The 22,708-nt window shown below is 44.7% G+C and overlaps 13 non-coding genes across 13 annotated transcripts in view; all 13 read left to right on the top strand.

Annotated features, from left to right (window-relative positions):
* Positions 1–483: 483 nt before the first annotated feature.
* On the top strand, positions 484–674 carry LOC141204878 (U2 spliceosomal RNA). Its single transcript, XR_012275728.1, has one exon. It is a non-coding gene; the product is annotated as a U2 spliceosomal RNA (small nuclear RNA).
* A 1,114-nt stretch (positions 675–1,788) lies between these two features.
* LOC141204877 (U2 spliceosomal RNA) lies at positions 1,789–1,979 on the top strand. Its single transcript, XR_012275727.1, has one exon. It is a non-coding gene; the product is annotated as a U2 spliceosomal RNA (small nuclear RNA).
* Positions 1,980–3,094: 1,115 nt separating this feature from the next.
* On the top strand, positions 3,095–3,285 carry LOC141204875 (U2 spliceosomal RNA). The gene has a single exon (XR_012275725.1). It is a non-coding gene; the product is annotated as a U2 spliceosomal RNA (small nuclear RNA).
* Positions 3,286–4,400: 1,115 nt separating this feature from the next.
* LOC141204874 (U2 spliceosomal RNA) lies at positions 4,401–4,591 on the top strand. The gene has a single exon (XR_012275724.1). It is a non-coding gene; the product is annotated as a U2 spliceosomal RNA (small nuclear RNA).
* Positions 4,592–5,706: 1,115 nt separating this feature from the next.
* On the top strand, positions 5,707–5,897 carry LOC141204092 (U2 spliceosomal RNA). Its single transcript, XR_012275064.1, has one exon. It is a non-coding gene; the product is annotated as a U2 spliceosomal RNA (small nuclear RNA).
* A 1,115-nt stretch (positions 5,898–7,012) lies between these two features.
* LOC141204873 (U2 spliceosomal RNA) lies at positions 7,013–7,203 on the top strand. The gene has a single exon (XR_012275723.1). It is a non-coding gene; the product is annotated as a U2 spliceosomal RNA (small nuclear RNA).
* Positions 7,204–13,376: 6,173 nt separating this feature from the next.
* Positions 13,377–13,566, top strand: LOC141204295 (U2 spliceosomal RNA). The gene has a single exon (XR_012275249.1). It is a non-coding gene; the product is annotated as a U2 spliceosomal RNA (small nuclear RNA).
* Positions 13,567–14,681: 1,115 nt separating this feature from the next.
* LOC141204872 (U2 spliceosomal RNA) lies at positions 14,682–14,872 on the top strand. Its single transcript, XR_012275722.1, has one exon. It is a non-coding gene; the product is annotated as a U2 spliceosomal RNA (small nuclear RNA).
* A 1,115-nt stretch (positions 14,873–15,987) lies between these two features.
* Positions 15,988–16,178, top strand: LOC141204871 (U2 spliceosomal RNA). The gene has a single exon (XR_012275721.1). It is a non-coding gene; the product is annotated as a U2 spliceosomal RNA (small nuclear RNA).
* A 1,114-nt stretch (positions 16,179–17,292) lies between these two features.
* Positions 17,293–17,483, top strand: LOC141204869 (U2 spliceosomal RNA). The gene has a single exon (XR_012275719.1). It is a non-coding gene; the product is annotated as a U2 spliceosomal RNA (small nuclear RNA).
* Positions 17,484–18,598: 1,115 nt separating this feature from the next.
* LOC141204868 (U2 spliceosomal RNA) lies at positions 18,599–18,789 on the top strand. Its single transcript, XR_012275718.1, has one exon. It is a non-coding gene; the product is annotated as a U2 spliceosomal RNA (small nuclear RNA).
* A 1,118-nt stretch (positions 18,790–19,907) lies between these two features.
* On the top strand, positions 19,908–20,098 carry LOC141204867 (U2 spliceosomal RNA). The gene has a single exon (XR_012275717.1). It is a non-coding gene; the product is annotated as a U2 spliceosomal RNA (small nuclear RNA).
* Positions 20,099–22,699: 2,601 nt separating this feature from the next.
* The window catches only part of LOC141204386 (U2 spliceosomal RNA), a 193-nt gene continuing 184 nt past the window's right edge, over positions 22,700–22,708 (top strand). Inside the window, exon 1 of the small nuclear RNA XR_012275312.1 lies at positions 22,700–22,708. This exon is cut by the window's right edge and continues 184 nt beyond it. This is a non-coding gene — a small nuclear RNA (U2 spliceosomal RNA).

Below are 22,708 nucleotides of genomic sequence, written 5' to 3'. Positions count from 1 at the left end.
GCGACATTCAGCCAGCCAGGTATCCTGCCTGCAGTAGATGGAATGTGGCAATGGAACGCTGGCTGCGCGTGTCATAATAGGCTCTGAGCCTTTATATACCTGTGCACAGCAGCAGCCACCTTCAGTCTGCTGCTGGACAGCCAGCAGCAGCAGCAGCAGGAGAGGTATGTAATCAGGAGCCCTCCTGCTAAGGGTAGACAGCTGCTCGTTCCACCCCACCCCCCGCCTTAATTGGTTCTCCTCCCTTCCAACGGTGTTGAGGCGGGTGGGAACAGCAGGGGGTGAAGGTGCTGTGTTTAAAGAGGTGGAGTTATGCAGATCTAAAACGCGTGGATTGCAGCAGCAGCAAGCCGAAAAGTGCAGGCATGTAAGGGATCTAAAGGTTGACAACATGTCTTCTTAACGGGAGTCCAGGAGCTCATCTCCACAAATGGACTTTTCAGGATCCTTGGGTGGCTCCGTAGTTTGAAACCAATTCTGGTTATCGCTTCTCGGCCTTTTGGCTAAGATCAAGTGTAGTATCTGTTCTTATCAGTTTAATATCTGATACGTCCCCTATCTGGGGACCATATATTAAATGGATTTTTAGAACAGGGAGATGGAAAAAGAGCTTGCTCTGTCCACTCCACGCATTGACCTGGTATTGCAGTATCTCCAGGACCGGTGCACCCCTTCTTTAATGCAGTTTCTAAAATCAGAAAGAATTGAATTCAATGTTTTTTGTTCATTTTGCTTGTTTGTCGGATTTTGGGATGGACTCTTTGGCTTTGCTTTTCTTCTCCTCATTGGATTTTTCATGTTCAAAGTTGCAGAAGCCAGATTACAAGCTCATTTTGGTTCAACTTCAGCAACTGTGCATTGCATTGCCATGTAATGTGATGCAATGCTATCTTTCTAGCTCTCCCTTTTTACTTCCTTTTGGATAAACAGACATATTAGGCAAGCATTTTGGAGCTTTCACCTAAATAACTACAGGTGGTGAGATAAGCTGCACAATATAATTGACCTTTCAGTATATTGTTGCACACACACCATCTATTTAGCAAATGCCCTTGTTATCAACAGCAGCCTTTTAAACTCACCTGAGCTAACAGGTATGTGCGCTGGTTACTCTGCTGCGCTTAAAATTTCTTTTTTGGTTTGCTACAATGCCTTTTCTGAAACGTTGTCTCCTTCTGCTGGAACACTGACTTCTTTCATTTAATGCCTGCAGACTATAAAAGAGAACCCAACCCAAAAAGTTTGGTTGATTAGTCTGTGGCATTCTGTTAAACTGTTGCTTATGGCGGTCTCTGTGAGCTTCTCAGCGACATTCAGCCAGCCAGGTATCCTGCCTGCAGTAGATGGAATGTGGCAATGGAACGCTGGCTGCGCGTGTCATAATAGGCTCTGAGCCTTTATATACCTGTGCACAGCAGCAGCCACCTTCAGTCTGCTGCTGGACAGCCAGCAGCAGCAGCAGCAGGAGAGGTATGTAATCAGGAGCCCTCCTGCTAAGGGTAGACAGCTGCTCGTTCCACCCCACCCCCCGCCTTAATTGGTTCTCCTCCCTTCCAACGGTGTTGAGGCGGGTGGGAACAGCAGGGGGTGAAGGTGCTGTGTTTAAAGAGGTGGAGTTATGCAGATCTAAAACGCGTGGATTGCAGCAGCAGCAAGCCGAAAAGTGCAGGCATGTAAGGGATCTAGAGGTTGACAACATGTCTTCTTAACGGGAGTCCAGGAGCTCATCTCCACAAATGGACTTTTCAGGATCCTTGGTGGCTCCGTAGTTTGAAACCAATTCTGGTTATCGCTTCTCGGCCTTTTGGCTAAGATCAAGTGTAGTATCTGTTCTTATCAGTTTAATATCTGATACGTCCCCTATCTGGGGACCATATATTAAATGGATTTTTAGAACAGGGAGATGGAAAAAGAGCTTGCTCTGTCCACTCCACGCATTGACCTGGTATTGCAGTATCTCCAGGACCGGTGCACCCCTTCTTTAATGCAGTTTCTAAAATCAGAAAGAATTGAATTCAATGTTTTTTGTTCATTTTGCTTGTTTGTCGGATTTTGGGATGGACTCTTTGGCTTTGCTTTTCTTCTCCTCATTGGATTTTTCATGTTCAAAGTTGCAGAAGCCAGATTACAAGCTCATTTTGGTTCAACTTCAGCAACTGTGCATTGCATTGCCATGTAATGTGATGCAATGCTATCTTTCTAGCTCTCCCTTTTTACTTCCTTTTGGATAAACAGACATATTAGGCAAGCATTTTGGAGCTTTCACCTAAATAACTACAGGTGGTGAGATAAGCTGCCCAATATAATTGACCTTTCAGTATATTGTTGCACACACACCATCTATTTAGCAAATGCCCTTGTTATCAACAGCAGCCTTTTAAACTCACCTGAGCTAACAGGTATGTGCGCTGGTTACTCTGCTGCGCTTAAAATTTCTTTTTTGGTTTGCTACAATGCCTTTTCTGAAACGTTGTCTCCTTCTGCTGGAACACTGACTTCTTTCATTTAATGCCTGCAGACTATAAAAGAGAACCCAACCCAAAAAGTTTGGTTGATTAGTCTGTGGCATTCTGTTAAACTGTTGCTTATGGCGGTCTCTGTGAGCTTCTCAGCGACATTCAGCCAGCCAGGTATCCTGCCTGCAGTAGATGGAATGTGGCAATGGAACGCTGGCTGCGCGTGTCATAATAGGCTCTGAGCCTTTATATACCTGTGCACAGCAGCAGCCACCTTCAGTCTGCTGCTGGACAGCCAGCAGCAGCAGCAGCAGGAGAGGTATGTAATCAGGAGCCCTCCTGCTAAGGGTAGACAGCTGCTCGTTCCACCCCACCCCCCGCCTTAATTGGTTCTCCTCCCTTCCAACGGTGTTGAGGCGGGTGGGAACAGCAGGGGGTGAAGGTGCTGTGTTTAAAGAGGTGGAGTTATGCAGATCTAAAACGCGTGGATTGCAGCAGCAGCAAGCCGAAAAGTGCAGGCATGTAAGGGATCTAAAGGTTGACAACATGTCTTCTTAACGGGAGTCCAGGAGCTCATCTCCACAAATGGACTTTTCAGGATCCTTGGGTGGCTCCGTAGTTTGAAACCAATTCTGGTTATCGCTTCTCGGCCTTTTGGCTAAGATCAAGTGTAGTATCTGTTCTTATCAGTTTAATATCTGATACGTCCCCTATCTGGGGACCATATATTAAATGGATTTTTAGAACAGGGAGATGGAAAAAGAGCTTGCTCTGTCCACTCCACGCATTGACCTGGTATTGCAGTATCTCCAGGACCGGTGCACCCCTTCTTTAATGCAGTTTCTAAAATCAGAAAGAATTGAATTCAATGTTTTTTGTTCATTTTGCTTGTTTGTCGGATTTTGGGATGGACTCTTTGGCTTTGCTTTTCTTCTCCTCATTGGATTTTTCATGTTCAAAGTTGCAGAAGCCAGATTACAAGCTCATTTTGGTTCAACTTCAGCAACTGTGCATTGCATTGCCATGTAATGTGATGCAATGCTATCTTTCTAGCTCTCCCTTTTTACTTCCTTTTGGATAAACAGACATATTAGGCAAGCATTTTGGAGCTTTCACCTAAATAACTACAGGTGGTGAGATAAGCTGCACAATATAATTGACCTTTCAGTATATTGTTGCACACACACCATCTATTTAGCAAATGCCCTTGTTATCAACAGCAGCCTTTCAAACTCACCTGAGCTAACAGGTATGTGCGCTGGTTACTCTGCTGCGCTTAAAATTTCTTTTTTGGTTTGCTACAATGCCTTTTCTGAAACGTTGTCTCCTTCTGCTGGAACACTGACTTCTTTCATTTAATGCCTGCAGACTATAAAAGAGAACCCAACCCAAAAAGTTTGGTTGATTAGTCTGTGGCATTCTGTTAAACTGTTGCTTATGGCGGTCTCTGTGAGCTTCTCAGCGACATTCAGCCAGCCAGGTATCCTGCCTGCAGTAGATGGAATGTGGCAATGGAACGCTGGCTGCGCGTGTCATAATAGGCTCTGAGCCTTTATATACCTGTGCACAGCAGCAGCCACCTTCAGTCTGCTGCTGGACAGCCAGCAGCAGCAGCAGCAGGAGAGGTATGTAATCAGGAGCCCTCCTGCTAAGGGTAGACAGCTGCTCGTTCCACCCCACCCCCCGCCTTAATTGGTTCTCCTCCCTTCCAACGGTGTTGAGGCGGGTGGGAACAGCAGGGGGTGAAGGTGCTGTGTTTAAAGAGGTGGAGTTATGCAGATCTAAAACGCGTGGATTGCAGCAGCAGCAAGCCGAAAAGTGCAGGCATGTAAGGGATCTAGAGGTTGACAACATGTCTTCTTAACGGGAGTCCAGGAGCTCATCTCCACAAATGGACTTTTCAGGATCCTTGGGTGGCTCCGTAGTTTGAAACCAATTCTGGTTATCGCTTCTCGGCCTTTTGGCTAAGATCAAGTGTAGTATCTGTTCTTATCAGTTTAATATCTGATACGTCCCCTATCTGGGGACCATATATTAAATGGATTTTTAGAACAGGGAGATGGAAAAAGAGCTTGCTCTGTCCACTCCACGCATTGACCTGGTATTGCAGTATCTCCAGGACCGGTGCACCCCTTCTTTAATGCAGTTTCTAAAATCAGAAAGAATTGAATTCAATGTTTTTTGTTCATTTTGCTTGTTTGTCGGATTTTGGGATGGACTCTTTGGCTTTGCTTTTCTTCTCCTCATTGGATTTTTCATGTTCAAAGTTGCAGAAGCCAGATTACAAGCTCATTTTGGTTCAACTTCAGCAACTGTGCATTGCATTGCCATGTAATGTGATGCAATGCTATCTTTCTAGCTCTCCCTTTTTACTTCCTTTTGGATAAACAGACATATTAGGCAAGCATTTTGGAGCTTTCACCTAAATAACTACAGGTGGTGAGATAAGCTGCACAATATAATTGACCTTTCAGTATATTGTTGCACACACACCATCTATTTAGCAAATGCCCTTGTTATCAACAGCAGCCTTTTAAACTCACCTGAGCTAACAGGTATGTGCGCTGGTTACTCTGCTGCGCTTAAAATTTCTTTTTTGGTTTGCTACAATGCCTTTTCTGAAACGTTGTCTCCTTCTGCTGGAACACTGACTTCTTTCATTTAATGCCTGCAGACTATAAAAGAGAACCCAACCCAAAAAGTTTGGTTGATTAGTCTGTGGCATTCTGTTAAACTGTTGCTTATGGCGGTCTCTGTGAGCTTCTCAGCGACATTCAGCCAGCCAGGTATCCTGCCTGCAGTAGATGGAATGTGGCAATGGAACGCTGGCTGCGCGTGTCATAATAGGCTCTGAGCCTTTATATACCTGTGCACAGCAGCAGCCACCTTCAGTCTGCTGCTGGACAGCCAGCAGCAGCAGCAGCAGGAGAGGTATGTAATCAGGAGCCCTCCTGCTAAGGGTAGACAGCTGCTCGTTCCACCCCACCCCCCGCCTTAATTGGTTCTCCTCCCTTCCAACGGTGTTGAGGCGGGTGGGAACAGCAGGGGGTGAAGGTGCTGTGTTTAAAGAGGTGGAGTTATGCAGATCTAAAACGCGTGGATTGCAGCAGCAGCAAGCCGAAAAGTGCAGGCATGTAAGGGATCTAGAGGTTGACAACATGTCTTCTTAACGGGAGTCCAGGAGCTCATCTCCACAAATGGACTTTTCAGGATCCTTGGGTGGCTCCGTAGTTTGAAACCAATTCTGGTTATCGCTTCTCGGCCTTTTGGCTAAGATCAAGTGTAGTATCTGTTCTTATCAGTTTAATATCTGATACGTCCCCTATCTGGGGACCATATATTAAATGGATTTTTAGAACAGGGAGATGTAAAAAGAGCTTGCTCTGTCCACTCCACGCATTGACCTGGTATTGCAGTATCTCCAGGACCGGTGCACCCCTTCTTTAATGCAGTTTCTAAAATCAGAAAGAATTGAATTCAATGTTTTTTGTTCATTTTGCTTGTTTGTCGGATTTTGGGATGGACTCTTTGGCTTTGCTTTTCTTCTCCTCATTGGATTTTTCATGTTCAAAGTTGCAGAAGCCAGATTACAAGCTCATTTTGGTTCAACTTCAGCAACTGTGCATTGCATTGCCATGTAATGTGATGCAATGCTATCTTTCTAGCTCTCCCTTTTTACTTCCTTTTGGATAAACAGACATATTAGGCAAGCATTTTGGAGCTTTCACCTAAATAACTACAGGTGGTGAGATAAGCTGCCCAATATAATTGACCTTTCAGTATATTGTTGCACACACACCATCTATTTAGCAAATGCCCTTGTTATCAACAGCAGCCTTTTAAACTCACCTGAGCTAACAGGTATGTGCGCTGGTTACTCTGCTGCGCTTAAAATTTCTTTTTTGGTTTGCTACAATGCCTTTTCTGAAACGTTGTCTCCTTCTGCTGGAACACTGACTTCTTTCATTTAATGCCTGCAGACTATAAAAGAGAACCCAACCCAAAAAGTTTGGTTGATTAGTCTGTGGCATTCTGTTAAACTGTTGCTTATGGCGGTCTCTGTGAGCTTCTCAGCGACATTCAGCCAGCCAGGTATCCTGCCTGCAGTAGATGGAATGTGGCAATGGAACGCTGGCTGCGCGTGTCATAATAGGCTCTGAGCCTTTATATACCTGTGCACAGCAGCAGCCACCTTCAGTCTGCTGCTGGACAGCCAGCAGCAGCAGCAGCAGGAGAGGTATGTAATCAGGAGCCCTCCTGCTAAGGGTAGACAGCTGCTCGTTCCACCCCACCCCCCGCCTTAATTGGTTCTCCTCCCTTCCAACGGTGTTGAGGCGGGTGGGAACAGCAGGGGGTGAAGGTGCTGTGTTTAAAGAGGTGGAGTTATGCAGATCTAAAACGCGTGGATTGCAGCAGCAGCAAGCCGAAAAGTGCAGGCATGTAAGGGATCTAGAGGTTGACAACATGTCTTCTTAACGGGAGTCCAGTAGCTCATCTCCACAAATGGACTTTTCAGGATCCTTGGGTGGCTCCGTAGTTTGAAACCAATTCTGGTTATCGCTTCTCGGCCTTTTGGCTAAGATCAAGTGTAGTATCTGTTCTTATCAGTTTAATATCTGATACGTCCCCTATCTGGGGACCATATATTAAATGGATTTTTAGAACAGGGAGATGGAAAAAGAGCTTGCTCTGTCCACTCCACGCATTGACCTGGTATTGCAGTATCTCCAGGACCGGTGCACCCCTTCTTTAATGCAGTTTCTAAAATCAGAAAGAATTGAATTCAATGTTTTTTGTTCATTTTGCTTGTTTGTCGGATTTTGGGATGGACTCTTTGGCTTTGCTTTTCTTCTCCTCATTGGATTTTTCATGTTCAAAGTTGCAGAAGCCAGATTACAAGCTCATTTTGGTTCAACTTCAGCAACTGTGCATTGCATTGCCATGTAATGTGATGCAATGCTATCTTTCTAGCTCTCCCTTTTTACTTCCTTTTGGATAAACAGACATATTAGGCAAGCATTTTGGAGCTTTCACCTAAATAACTACAGGTGGTGAGATAAGCTGCACAATATAATTGACCTTTCAGTATATTGTTGCACACACACCATCTATTTAGCAAATGCCCTTGTTATCAACAGCAGCCTTTTAAACTCACCTGAGCTAACAGGTATGTGCGCTGGTTACTCTGCTGCGCTTAAAATTTCTTTTTTGGTTTGCTACAATGCCTTTTCTGAAACGTTGTCTCCTTCTGCTGGAACACTGACTTCTTTCATTTAATGCCTGCAGACTATAAAAGAGAACCCAACCCAAAAAGTTTGGTTGATTAGTCTGTGGCATTCTGTTAAACTGTTGCTTATGGCGGTCTCTGTGAGCATCTCAGCGACATTCAGCCAGCCAGGTATCCTGCCTGCAGTAGATGGAATGTGGCAATGGAACGCTGGCTGCGCGTGTCATAATAGGCTCTGAGCCTTTATATACCTGTGCACAGCAGCAGCCACCTTCAGTCTGCTGCTGGACAGCCAGCAGCAGCAGCAGCAGGAGAGGTATGTAATCAGGAGCCCTCCTGCTAAGGGTAGACAGCTGCTCGTTCCACCCCACCCCCCTCCTTAATTGGTTCTCCTCCCTTCCAACGGTGTTGAGGCGGGTGGGAACAGCAGGGGGTGAAGGTGCTGTGTTTAAAGAGGTGGAGTTATGCAGATCTAAAACGCGTGGATTGCAGCAGCAGCAAGCCGAAAAGTGCAGGCATGTAAGGGATCTAGAGGTTGACAACATGTCTTCTTAACGGGAGTCCAGGAGCTCATCTCCACAAATGGACTTTTCAGGATCCTTGGGTGGCTCCGTAGTTTGAAACCAATTCTGGTTATCGCTTCTCGGCCTTTTGGCACGATCTATCAGGTTTACCTGTGTGGTCTTGCCTGTGAGGTGCTCTTGGTACCCTTTCTCTCGGCCTGGGGGGATCGTTCCTCTTCGGAGGGACTTAACCCCCCTGCTGCTATTGGGAGGAAGGATTAGTCCGGGAGCAACGGGAAGGGATCCCATGAAGGCTTGCGCCTTTCAGAGAGAAGAGTCGGTACGTTCCTGAGTGAAGGATGCCGGCAACGCTCACATATTCATCGGGTGATGCCCGGATGCGGAACACCGTGAGGATTGAAGTTGGAGCAGCATCGAGGATGGAGAAGAATTTGGACTACATCTGCCATAGGATTCTTCTTGGAGTTCTGGAGTTTCGGCGGGAAGACATATTCTGCTTCCAGGACAACGAGTACAAGGGGACATACACCATCACCTTCAAGAGCCAGGGATGCTGTCAGCAACTCGTACAAAAGGTAAACGAGAAAAACTACTTAGATGAATTGGATGGACTAACCTTTTGTCTCTTGTATGCTTATGACGAGATCCCCATCGTGGTGCATTTTCCGAACCCCTTTGTGGAAGCTGCAGACATCTCGACCTACCTTACCCGCTATTGTGATGATCTGAGATACCTGGGTACTGTGAAGAACGCGGTAGGCTTCTGGTGCGGCAAGAGAAGGTATATGGCCCGTCTAAAGAGGGACCTTAGTGGAGTGGGAGGAATGCTACACCCTCCCTCAACCTTCGTAATCGGTAAGAGCAGAGGCTACTTATTTTATCCTGGAATGCCAGTATGTTGCAGGAACTGTGGACAAATGGGTCATACCCAAACGTCCTGCACGGGCAGGAAAGTAGACCGCTGCAATAATTGCAGCTGTTACGGACATTTAATGAAGGACTGTCCCGCTGGGAGGAAATGTAATCTCTGCGGTGAGGCGGGGCACATGTTCCGAGGATGCCCCAACAGGACCAGGACCAGGACCTACGCAGAAGCTGCATCTTCTGAAGCTGAGCCGATGCGCCCACCGGTCTTCACTGGCAGGCCGGCGTCGGAGGGCGGTTCGAAGGGCGAGAAGGCTGGGATGGAGCAGGGAGCCGGAGGCCCCTCTGGGGCGGCACCTGCATCGAAGTCCCTTAACGATGGGCGGACCTCGCATGGACCGGAGCGGGGGGTCCTCCTTCTGGGAGGGTATCCTCCGTATCGATGGTTCCCGATACCGATCCTGTTGGGCTGGAGGGTGGTGCCCCTGTGCGGTTGGCTACAGGGGACCACGCAGCGATGGCCCCAGGATCTTCCAGGGCGATTAGCCAGCCAGATGAGGGGGCTTTGCTTCTAGGTGGCGAACATCAGGAAATTTGTGTTGCTGATCTTGTCCTGATGGACCAGTCTCCCCCCCTGGAGGAGGTGGAGGAAGAGGAGGACTGCACCAGTGACCTAGTGGAGTCTGCCCCGAAAAAGAGACGGAATGTCGAAGCCCCAGCGTCTCCTGGAATGTGGCTGGGAACCGTGACCTACGAGGGGGCAACCGCCGGCTCACAGAATATCGAGTCGTTTGGGTCCTCTAGCCCGGATGTCCTGGAGCAATTTGATATACAGGGCTTTGAGTCAGGTGTCCTCATGGAAGATCCACCACCCTGACCTATGAATGCCCACATTAAGACTTGTCTCACTGAATGTGAGGTCATTAAAGAGCCCAGTTCGTAGGGCTGCTCTATTCAAGTATTTAGAAACCACTGACTTTGACATATGTTTATTACAGGAATGCGGGATACAACATGCACTAAATTATAATGATATCAAGACAGATTGGAGACTGGGGCCCTCCATCTGGTCTGGCTCCAATGACAACAAGTCAGCGGGGGTGGGCTTCCTCTGTCGTGGGAGAAATATTACTATAAATGCTGTCACAGAAATAGTACCAGGCAGAGTGGTTTTAGTGCATTTTAAATTTAATGGTTTTACCCTACGTGTAATGAATATTTATGCTCCCCCTGATAAGCAAGAGAGAATTAATTTATTTGGGATATTGCCATTGTACTGTACTGGGTCATCTCCCCTGATCGTAGGGGGTGATTTTAATTGTCTTTGTGCTAGTGAACAACGAGCAGGGGGTGACCCTTTACGCAAATTGGATAAGTCATGTCATCTATTGAAAGATTTTATAACTGATTTTAAATTATGCGATGCGTGGAGGTCACTCCTGCCGACGGACCCTGGTTATACGTGGTCCGGAAGAGGGGTGTCCTCCAGGATCGATTTTATTTTCCTATCAGATGATTTTAACCCTGTAAAATGTGTTTTAACATCAAATATATTTTCTGACCATAAGGGCTTGGAGGTGCATCTAGAATATCGGGATGAACAGAGGGTCAACAGGGGCCTCTGGCGTCTAGTACATACCTGCTGGAGGACCCTCTGATTCGACAAGACTTTGGTAAAGCCTATCAAGCCTGGCGGCGACAAAAACCTTCTGATGCCCCTATGGCAACCTGGTGGGAAAATTTGAAAAAAAAAGTCAGAATGTTTTTTATAAAAGCAGGGAGACGTAAAGCTAGAGAGAAAAAAAGATGTTTTAGTGATCTTAATACCAAACTACAAACACTTTTTAAATTCAAAGAGCTAGGGGTGGAGGTGGGAGATGATATTGCTAGCCTAAAAACTGAAATTCAGAACTGCATAGACACAAAGGGGAAAGAGGTTATTTTTAACTCTAGAGTGCAGCACTTGGAGGAGGGGGAGAAGTGCTCTCGCTTCTTCTTCAAAAAAGTCATGGATAAAAGAGAAGTGATCACAAATCTAGAGGGTGAAACATCTATGCAGGGAATGTTGAATGCTACTTTTAACTTTTATAAGCATCTTTTTAGTAAAAAGTGTATAGATGAGTCCTTTTTATCTGATGCTCTTAATGATCTCGATTTTAAGTTAAATTTTACAGACCAGGAGTTTTTAGAACGCGATATTGTTTTAGAGGAATTATTTTATGTTTTTAAAAGTTTCTCTAAGGGTAAAGCACCTGGGTGTGACGGACTACCTGTAGAGTTTTATCTTACTTTTTGGGACATTTTAAAAGAGGACCTTTTTATGCTTTTTAAAGAAGTTTTTATTTGTGAACAGTTGCCATTTTCGTGGAGGAGAGGAGTGGTGTCTTTGATATATAAAAAAGGTGACCGCAGTACTCTAGCGAATTGGAGACCCATAACTCTCCTAAATGTTGATTACAAGGTACTTGCTAAGGTGGTTGCAGACCGGCTCAGGAGTGTCATTGCCAAACTAATCCAGCCTGAGCAGGTTTGTAGTGTACCAGGCAGAAGTATTTCAGAGGTTTTAAACGTATTAAGGGATGTAATTTGGTATTCCAGAGACCGGGGTCAAAATGTAGCTCTTTTAGCCCTAGATTTTGAAAAAGCTTTCGATAGAGTCTCTCATAGATTTCTTTTTAGAGTTTTAAAAAGAATGGGTATCCCTAATATGCTTTTAAATTGTATTAAGATTTTATATAAAAATTGTTTTAGTCAAATTTCTCTTAATGGCTTTTTAACAGATGGAGTTCCCCTTGAGTCCGGAGTGAAGCAGGGATGCCCCTTGTCGCCCATCCTGTTCATCTGCGCCATGGAGCCCCTGCTGAGCGCAATAAGGAAAGACAAAGTGATTAGAGGGGTTCCTGTTCCAGGCGGAGGTGGCAGTGATGTGAGAGTCTTTGGCTACATGGATGACGTGACGGTTGTGTGCGTGGACCCTGCTTCCCTCCGGAGGGCGGTGTTGCGCATTGATTTTTTTTCCCAGGCATCCGGTTTTAAACTTAATTTAAATAAATCTGAATGTCTGACTTTGGGATCCTGGGACACCGCCCAACTCCCGCAGCTCACTATAAAACGAGACAATGTAAAAATTCTTGGAGTTGTTTTTAACGAGGAGAATGTGGGAACTCAAAGCTGGGAGAATGTCATAGAAAAAATGTCAAAGAAAATATCATTTTGGGGTTTGAGGTCCCTAACAATGGAGGGGAAAATTTTAATTATAAAATCAGTGTTGTTACCCCTCATACTGTATATAGCTATGGTGTACCCCCCCTCTGATGTTTTAATTAAAAAAATGACTAGGATGATCTTTATGTTTTTATGGAACTCCAAAATGGAAAAATTAAGGCGAGAAATAATGAGGAAGAATAAAATGAAAGGCGGAAGGGATGTCCCCGATTTACATATTTATTTGCATTTAAATTATTTCTGCTTTTGTTTCAAACATTTTAATGGTAATAGTGCGCTAAGTTATTTTTTAAAATATACTTGTGGGATGATTTTTAAAAGATGGTTTAAGTTGTCGTTGAATTCCCCTGTTTTACTATGCCCCCCCAAACACCAAGCAATCTTAGAAAAGACTGTTCGATTTTATAGCCTTGGTGATTTTAATATGGACATTTTTAAAGACCGCAAGAAGCTTTTATCTTTTCTGAGGAGGAATGAAGATGTGACCCCCATAGTAAATTTCTCAGAAGAGAGATCGAAGCAAGTTTGGAAGAATGTCTTCGGGAAATTCTTAGCAAATGGACATAAGGACATCGCATGGATGGTGGTCCACCAGTGCCTCCCCACCAGAGAGTTTCAACACAGGAGAGGCCTGGTGGCCAGAGCCAAATGCCCCAGAGACTCATGTGTTAATGACGAAACCACCTTGCACCTTATGTGGAATTGCCCATTTGCACAGGAACTTTGGCACAAAGTTGGGATTCTTTTAAAATGGACTTGCGGTTTAAGAGATTTTAACCATGAATATGTTTTATATGGCCTTTTTAAATGTCCGACCCCTCAACAGTATTGTATATGTTGGTGTATGATTAACTGTTTTAAAGACGCCCTTTGGAAGGCACGCAATATTTTACTTTTTAAACGTGATGCTATTTCTGTGAAGGATTGTCTTAAAATTGCTTTTAGCCAGATGTATATTTATTACTTGAGGGATGTCAAATGTATTGGGAGGAGGGATGCTAATCGTATATGGGGTTTTTATGGGTGGAATTCTGTGTTTTAATAATGTACTGTTTGTGTTGTTGTTTTTGATTGTAAACCATCTTTTACGCACTTAATAAATTATGTTGAAACCTGATCTGTTCTTATCAGTTTAATATCTGATACGTCCCCTATCTGGGGACCATATATTAAATGGATTTTTAGAACAGGGAGATGGAAAAAGAGCTTGCTCTGTCCACTCCACGCATTGACCTGGTATTGCAGTATCTCCAGGACCGGTGCACCCCTTCTTTAATGCAGTTTCTAAAATCAGAAAGAATTGAATTCAATGTTTTTTGTTCATTTTGCTTGTTTGTCGGATTTTGGGATGGACTCTTTGGCTTTGCTTTTCTTCTCCTCATTGGATTTTTCATGTTCAAAGTTGCAGAAGCCAGATTACAAGCTCATTTTGGTTCAACTTCAGCAACTGTGCATTGCATTGCCATGTAATGTGATGCAATGCTATCTTTCTAGCTCTCCCTTTTTACTTCCTTTTGGATAAACAGACATATTAGGCAAGCATTTTGGAGCTTTCACCTAAATAACTACAGGTGGTGAGATAAGCTGCACAATATAATTGACCTTTCAGTATATTGTTGCACACACACCATCTATTTAGCAAATGCCCTTGTTATCAACAGCAGCCTTTTAAACTCACCTGAGCTAACAGGTATGTGCGCTGGTTACTCTGCTGCGCTTAAAATTTCTTTTTTGGTTTGCTACAATGCCTTTTCTGAAACGTTGTCTCCTTCTGCTGGAACACTGACTTCTTTCATTTAATGCCTGCAGACTATAAAAGAGAACCCAACCCAAAAAGTTTGGTTGATTAGTCTGTGGCATTCTGTTAAACTGTTGCTTATGGCGGTCTCTGTGAGCTTCTCAGCGACATTCAGCCAGCCAGGTATCCTGCCTGCAGTAGATGGAATGTGGCAATGGAACGCTGGCTGCGCGTGTCATAATAGGCTCTGAGCCTTTATATACCTGTGCACAGCAGCAGCCACCTTCAGTCTGCTGCTGGACAGCCAGCAGCAGCAGCAGCAGGAGAGGTATGTAATCAGGAGCCCTCCTGCTAAGGGTAGACAGCTGCTCGTTCCACCCCACCCCCCGCCTTAATTGGTTCTCCTCCCTTCCAACGGTGTTGAGGCGGGTGGGAACAGCAGGGGGTGAAGGTGCTGTGTTTAAAGAGGTGGAGTTATGCAGATCTAAAACGCGTGGATTGCAGCAGCAGCAAGCCGAAAAGTGCAGGCATGTAAGGGATCTAGAGGTTGACAACATGTCTTCTTAACGGGAGTCCAGGAGCTCATCTCCACAAATGGACTTTTCAGGATCCTTGGGTGGCTCCGTAGTTTGAAACCAATTCTGGTTATCGCTTCTCGGCCTTTTGGCTAAGATCAAGTGTAGTATCTGTTCTTATCAGTTTAATATCTGATACGTCCCCTATCTGGGGACCATATATTAAATGGATTTTTAGAACAGGGAGATGGAAAAAGAGCTTGCTCTGTCCACTCCACGCATTGACCTGGTATTGCAGTATCTCCAGGACCGGTGCACCCCTTCTTTAATGCAGTTTCTAAAATCAGAAAGAATTGAATTCAATGTTTTTTGTTCATTTTGCTTGTTTGTCGGATTTTGGGATGGACTCTTTGGCTTTGCTTTTCTTCTCCTCATTGGATTTTTCATGTTCAAAGTTGCAGAAGCCAGATTACAAGCTCATTTTGGTTCAACTTCAGCAACTGTGCATTGCATTGCCATGTAATGTGATGCAATGCTATCTTTCTAGCTCTCCCTTTTTACTTCCTTTTGGATAAACAGACATATTAGGCAAGCATTTTGGAGCTTTCACCTAAATAACTACAGGTGGTGAGATAAGCTGCACAATATAATTGACCTTTCAGTATATTGTTGCACACACACCATCTATTTAGCAAATGCCCTTGTTATCAACAGCAGCCTTTTAAACTCACCTGAGCTAACAGGTATGTGCGCTGGTTACTCTGCTGCGCTTAAAATTTCTTTTTTGGTTTGCTACAATGCCTTTTCTGAAACGTTGTCTCCTTCTGCTGGAACACTGACTTCTTTCATTTAATGCCTGCAGACTATAAAAGAGAACCCAACCCAAAAAGTTTGGTTGATTAGTCTGTGGCATTCTGTTAAACTGTTGCTTATGGCGGTCTCTGTGAGCTTCTCAGCGACATTCAGCCAGCCAGGTATCCTGCCTGCAGTAGATGGAATGTGGCAATGGAACGCTGGCTGCGCGTGTCATAATAGGCTCTGAGCCTTTATATACCTGTGCACAGCAGCAGCCACCTTCAGTCTGCTGCTGGACAGCCAGCAGCAGCAGCAGCAGGAGAGGTATGTAATCAGGAGCCCTCCTGCTAAGGGTAGACAGCTGCTCGTTCCACCCCACCCCCCGCCTTAATTGGTTCTCCTCCCTTCCAACGGTGTTGAGGCGGGTGGGAACAGCAGGGGGTGAAGGTGCTGTGTTTAAAGAGGTGGAGTTATGCAGATCTAAAACGCGTGGATTGCAGCAGCAGCAAGCCGAAAAGTGCAGGCATGTAAGGGATCTAGAGGTTGACAACATGTCTTCTTAACGGGAGTCCAGGAGCTCATCTCCACAAATGGACTTTTCAGGATCCTTGGGTGGCTCCGTAGTTTGAAACCAATTCTGGTTATCGCTTCTCGGCCTTTTGGCTAAGATCAAGTGTAGTATCTGTTCTTATCAGTTTAATATCTGATACGTCCCCTATCTGGGGACCATATATTAAATGGATTTTTAGAACAGGGAGATGGAAAAAGAGCTTGCTCTGTCCACTCCACGCATTGACCTGGTATTGCAGTATCTCCAGGACCGGTGCACCCCTTCTTTAATGCAGTTTCTAAAATCAGAAAGAATTGAATTCAATGTTTTTTGTTCATTTTGCTTGTTTGTCGGATTTTGGGATGGACTCTTTGGCTTTGCTTTTCTTCTCCTCATTGGATTTTTCATGTTCAAAGTTGCAGAAGCAAGATTACAAGCTCATTTTGGTTCAACTTCAGCAACTGTGCATTGCATTGCCATGTAATGTGATGCAATGCTATCTTTCTAGCTCTCCCTTTTTACTTCCTTTTGGATAAACAGACATATTAGGCAAGCATTTTGGAGCTTTCACCTAAATAACTACAGGTGGTGAGATAAGCTGCACAATATAATTGACCTTTCAGTATATTGTTGCACACACACCATCTATTTAGCAAATGCCCTTGTTATCAACAGCAGCCTTTTAAACTCACCTGAGCTAACAGGTATGTGCGCTGGTTACTCTGCTGCGCTTAAAATTTCTTTTTTGGTTTGCTACAATGCCTTTTCTGAAACGTTGTCTCCTTCTGCTGGAACACTGACTTCTTTCATTTAATGCCTGCAGACTATAAAAGAGAACCCAACCCAAAAAGTTTGGTTGATTAGTCTGTGGCATTCTGTTAAACTGTTGCTTATGGCGGTCTCTGTGAGCTTCTCAGCGACATTCAGCCAGCCAGGTATCCTGCCTGCAGTAGATGGAATGTGGCAATGGAACGCTGGCTGCGCGTGTCATAATAGGCTCTGAGCCTTTATATACCTGTGCACAGCAGCAGCCACCTTCAGTCTGCTGCTGGACAGCCAGCAGCAGCAGCAGCAGGAGAGGTATGTAATCAGGAGCCCTCCTGCTAAGGGTAGACAGCTGCTCGTTCCACCCCACCCCCGCCTTAATTGGTTCTCCTCCCTTCCAACGGTGTTGAGGCGGGTGGGAACAGCAGGGGGTGAAGGTGCTGTGTTTAAAGAGGTGGAGTTATGCAGATCTAAAACGCGTGGATTGCATCAGCAGCAAGCCGAAAAGTGCAGGCATGTAAGGGATCTAGAGGTTGACAACATGTCTTCTTAACGGGAGTCCAGGAGCTCATCTCCACAAATGGACTTTTCAGGATCCTTGGGTGGCTCCGTAGTTTGAAACCAATTCTGGTTATCGCTTCTCGGCCTTTTGGCTAAGATCAAGTGTAGTATCTGTTCTTATCAGTTTAATATCTGATACGTCCCCTATCTGGGGACCATATATTAAATGGATTTTTAGAACAGGGAGATGGAAAAAGAGCTTGCTCTGTCCACTCCACGCATTGACCTGGTATTGCAGTATCTCCAGGACCGGTGCACCCCTTCTTTAATGCAGTTTCTAAAATCAGAAAGAATTGAATTCAATGTTTTTTGTTCATTTTGCTTGTTTGTCGGATTTTGGGATGGACTCTTTGGCTTTGCTTTTCTTCTCCTCATTGGATTTTTCATGTTCAAAGTTGCAGAAGCCAGATTACAAGCTCATTTTGGTTCAACTTCAGCAACTGTGCATTGCATTGCCATGTAATGTGATGCAATGCTATCTTTCTAGCTCTCCCTTTTTACTTCCTTTTGGATAAACAGACATATTAGGCAAGCATTTTGGAGCTTTCACCTAAATAACTACAGGTGGTGAGATAAGCTGCACAATATAATTGACCTTTCAGTATATTGTTGCACACACACCATCTATTTAGCAAATGCCCTTGTTATCAACAGCAGCCTTTTAAACTCACCTGAGCTAACAGGCATGTGCGCTGGTTACTCTGCTGCGCTTAAAATTTCTTTTTTGGTTTGCTACAATGCCTTTTCTGAAACGTTGTCTCCTTCTGCTGGAACACTGACTTCTTTCATTTAATGCCTGCAGACTATAAAAGAGAACCCAACCCAAAAAGTTTGGTTGATTAGTCTGTGGCATTCTGTTAAACTGTTGCTTATGGCGGTCTCTGTGAGCTTCTCAGCGACATTCAGCCAGCCAGGTATCCTGCCTGCAGTAGATGGAATGTGGCAATGGAACGCTGGCTGCGCGTGTCATAATAGGCTCTGAGCCTTTATATACCTGTGCACAGCAGCAGCCACCTTCAGTCTGCTGCTGGACAGCCAGCAGCAGCAGCAGCAGGAGAGGTATGTAATCAGGAGCCCTCCTGCTAAGGGTAGACAGCTGCTCGTTCCACCCCACCCCCCGCCTTAATTGGTTCTCCTCCCTTCCAACGGTGTTGAGGCGGGTGGGAACAGCAGGGGGTGAAGGTGCTGTGTTTAAAGAGGTGGAGTTATGCAGATCTAAAACGCGTGGATTGCAGCAGCAGCAAGCCGAAAAGTGCAGGCATGTAAGGGATCTAGAGGTTGACAACATGTCTTCTTAACGGGAGTCCAGGAGCTTATCTCCACAAATGGACTTTTCAGGATCCTTGGGTGGCTCCGTAGTTTGAAACCAATTCTGGTTATCGCTTCTCGGCCTTTTGGCTAAGATCAAGTGTAGTATCTGTTCTTATCAGTTTAATATCTGATACGTCCCCTATCTGGGGACCATATATTAAATGGATTTTTAGAACAGGGAGATGGAAAAAGAGCTTGCTCTGTCCACTCCACGCATTGACCTGGTATTGCAGTATCTCCAGGACCGGTGCACCCCTTCTTTAATGCAGTTTCTAAAATCAGAAAGAATTGAATTCAATGTTTTTTGTTCATTTTGCTTGTTTGTCGGATTTTGGGATGGACTCTTTGGCTTTGCTTTTCTTCTCCTCATTGGATTTTTCATGTTCAAAGTTGCAGAAGCCAGATTACAAGCTCATTTTGGTTCAACTTCAGCAACTGTGCATTGCATTGCCATGTAATGTGATGCAATGCTATCTTTCTAGCTCTCCCTTTTTACTTCCTTTTGGATAAACAGACATATTAGGCAAGCATTTTGGAGCTTTCACCTAAATAACTACAGGTGGTGAGATAAGCTGCACAATATAATTGACCTTTCAGTATATTGTTGCACACACACCATCTATTTAGCAAATGCCCTTGTTATCAACAGCAGCCTTTTAAACTCACCTGAGCTAACAGGTATGTGCGCTGGTTACTCTGCTGCGCTTAAAATTTCTTTTTTGGTTTGCTACAATGCCTTTTCTGAAACGTTGTCTCCTTCTGCTGGAACACTGACTTCTTTCATTTAATGCCTGCAGACTATAAAAGAGAACCCAACCCAAAAAGTTTGGTTGATTAGTCTGTGGCATTCTGTTAAACTGTTGCTTATGGCGGTCTCTGTGAGCTTCTCAGCGACATTCAGCCAGCCAGGTATCCTGCCTGCAGTAGATGGAATGTGGCAATGGAACGCTGGCTGCGCGTGTCATAATAGGCTCTGAGCCTTTATATACCTGTGCACAGCAGCAGCCACCTTCAGTCTGCTGCTGGACAGCCAGCAGCAGCAGCAGCAGCAGGAGAGGTATGTAATCAGGAGCCCTCCTGCTAAGGGTAGACAGCTGCTCGTTCCACCCCACCCCCCGCCTTAATTGGTTCTCCTCCCTTCCAACGGTGTTGAGGCGGGTGGGAACAGCAGGGGGTGAAGGTGCTGTGTTTAAAGAGGTGGAGTTATGCAGATCTAAAACGCGTGGATTGCAGCAGCAGCAAGCCGAAAAGTGCAGGCATGTAAGGGATCTAGAGGTTGACAACATGTCTTCTTAACGGGAGTCCAGGAGCTCATCTCCACAAATGGACTTTTCAGGATCCTTGGGTGGCTCCGTAGTTTGAAACCAATTCTGGTTATCGCTTCTCGGCCTTTTGGCTAAGATCAAGTGTAGTATCTGTTCTTATCAGTTTAATATCTGATACGTCCCCTATCTGGGGACCATATATTAAATGGATTTTTAGAACAGGGAGATGGAAAAAGAGCTTGCTCTGTCCACTCCACGCATTGACCTGGTATTGCAGTATCTCCAGGACCGGTGCACCCCTTCTTTAATGCAGTTTCTAAAATCAGAAAGAATTGAATTCAATGTTTTTTGTTCATTTTGCTTGTTTGTCGGATTTTGGGATGGACTCTTTGGCTTTGCTTTTCTTCTCCTCATTGGATTTTTCATGTTCAAAGTTGCAGAAGCCAGATTACAAGCTCATTTTGGTTCAACTTCAGCAACTGTGCATTGCATTGCCATGTAATGTGATGCAATGCTATCTTTCTAGCTCTCCCTTTTTACTTCCTTTTGGATAAACAGACATATTAGGCAAGCATTTTGGAGCTTTCACCTAAATAACTACAGGTGGTGAGATAAGCTGCACAATATAATTGACCTTTCAGTATATTGTTGCACACACACCATCTATTTAGCAAATGCCCTTGTTATCAACAGCAGCCTTTTAAACTCACCTGAGCTAACAGGTATGTGCGCTGGTTACTCTGCTGCGCTTAAAATTTCTTTTTTGGTTTGCTACAATGCCTTTTCTGAAACATTGTCTCCTTCTGCTGGAACACTGACTTCTTTCATTTAATGCCTGCAGACTATAAAAGAGAACCCAACCCAAAAAGTTTGGTTGATTAGTCTGTGGCATTCTGTTAAACTGTTGCTTATGGCGGTCTCTGTGAGCTTCTCAGCGACATTCAGCCAGCCAGGTATCCTGCCTGCAGTAGATGGAATGTGGCAATGGAACGCTGGCTGCGCGTGTCATAATAGGCTCTGAGCCTTTATATACCTGTGCACAGCAGCAGCCACCTTCAGTCTGCTGCTGGACAGCCAGCAGCAGCAGCAGCAGCAGGAGAGGTATGTAATCAGGAGCCCTCCTGCTAAGGGTAGACAGCTGCTCGTTCCACCCCACCCCCCGCCTTAATTGGTTCTCCTCCCTTCCAACGGTGTTGAGGCGGGTGGGAACAGCAGGGGGTGAAGGTGCTGTGTTTAAAGGGTGGAGTTATGCAGATCTAAAACGCGTGGATTGCAGCAGCAGCAAGCCGAAAAGTGCAGGCATGTAAGGGATCTAGAGGTTGACAACATGTCTTCTTAACGGGAGTCCAGGAGCTCATCTCCACAAATGGACTTTTCAGGATCCTTGGGTGGCTCCGTAGTTTGAAACCAATTCTGGTTATCGCTTCTCGGCCTTTTGGCTAAGATCAAGTGCAGTGATTTAGCAATTGCTGCCTTGGTTTTGGTTGGAGGTGTCTGGGGTACCTGGCTCGTCGGCCTTGGGGGATCGTCCTTACTTAATTGTGGGGACTTCACCCCCTTGCTGCTATAGGCGTGTCGGCTTAGTCCCCAGACAACGGGAAGCGATCATACTCGCTCCTTCTGTGTGTTGGAGTGGAGATTACGCTCATTCTGTTGGAGAATCATGGCAACAGAGGCGGAGTTGTGGCCGAAGTTGGAGGTTCCAGAACATGCACGTGTGGAGACCGCTTTCCGGATTTTTGTCCGGAGAGACTATCAGAAGGTTAAGGACTTTCGGTTTATTATGAAGGAGATCATCTTGGGTGTCGCAAAGGTGAAAAAAGAAGACATCGTGGCAGTTATGGATTATCCCCAAAAGGGTGTCTATGACGTGTTTTTTGAGTCTAGGAAGATTTTGGAGAACTATATGGATTCTTTTGATGAATTGAGACATGAGAAGTTTGTTGGAATTCGGTTTCAACGTCACGTATTTAGTAGTGAAAAGATGGTGACAGTGAAGATGTTTTCACCACTGGTTCCAGAAGAGGACATTGTCACGTTTTTGAGTGGTTTTGCCAAGTCTGTAGTATCAAAAGATAAAGTAATGAATGAATTCGGAGTATGGACGGGAAAGTGGAAATTTTTTGTGGAATTTAACATGAACAAGGATAGGAGTTTTTCCTACCCGCCTCAAAGGTTTAAGCTTGGTAAAGTAAGTGGGAATTTATTCTTTAATGGGATGGATTCCTTTTGTTCAATTTGTGAGGTATATGGTCATAAACGTGAAGACTGTACTGCAGAAAAGTGTTGGAAGTGTAAAGCGGAAGGACATGTTTCTAAATCATGTCCAGTAGAAAGGAATAAGTGTAACCTGTGTATGGAAATTGGGCATAGGTTTAAGGAATGCCCAAAGAGAAAGAGTAATAAGGAGAAGATGGAAAGTGCAAAGGCGGAAAAGAAAGAAAAAAAGAAGACGGTAGAGGTTCAGAGGCAAACAGAAGAGGAGGAAGCTGATAAAGAAATGGACAAAGTTAAAAAAGGAATTGCGGAAATGAAGGGAAGTGGTGTGTGTTTTGAAGCTTTTTTTCCAAAGGTAATCGCAAGTGTGAAGGCAAATAAAGAGAGGTTTTTTGAAACCTATAAGGTGGGAAGGACATGGATAGATTATGTGAATACAAACTTTGAATCTTTCTCGCAAGAGAAAGGACTGTTGGAGTATCTAACATATTATGCGTTGAAGGGAGGAATGCAGTAATGTGTTTTGTTTCCTTCCTCTATATATTATGTGTCTGAGAGGAAATACTGGTTGTTGTTTTGTTTTTTTTGTATATGCATTAAATAATGTTTTTTTGTTTTAAAATGACACGATGATGGATTTGGTCCATCACCGTTTTCAGAAGTATGGAATCGAGATGGTACTTGTAATCTGAGTG

Source organism: Phyllobates terribilis, unplaced genomic scaffold (assembly GCF_046119375.1).
Source record: "Phyllobates terribilis strain yellow unplaced genomic scaffold, ASM4611937v1 Scaffold_134__1_contigs__length_4944459, whole genome shotgun sequence".
Taxonomy (NCBI): domain Eukaryota; kingdom Metazoa; phylum Chordata; class Amphibia; order Anura; family Dendrobatidae; genus Phyllobates; species Phyllobates terribilis.
This window is presented reverse-complemented; position numbering and strand designations above follow the sequence as displayed.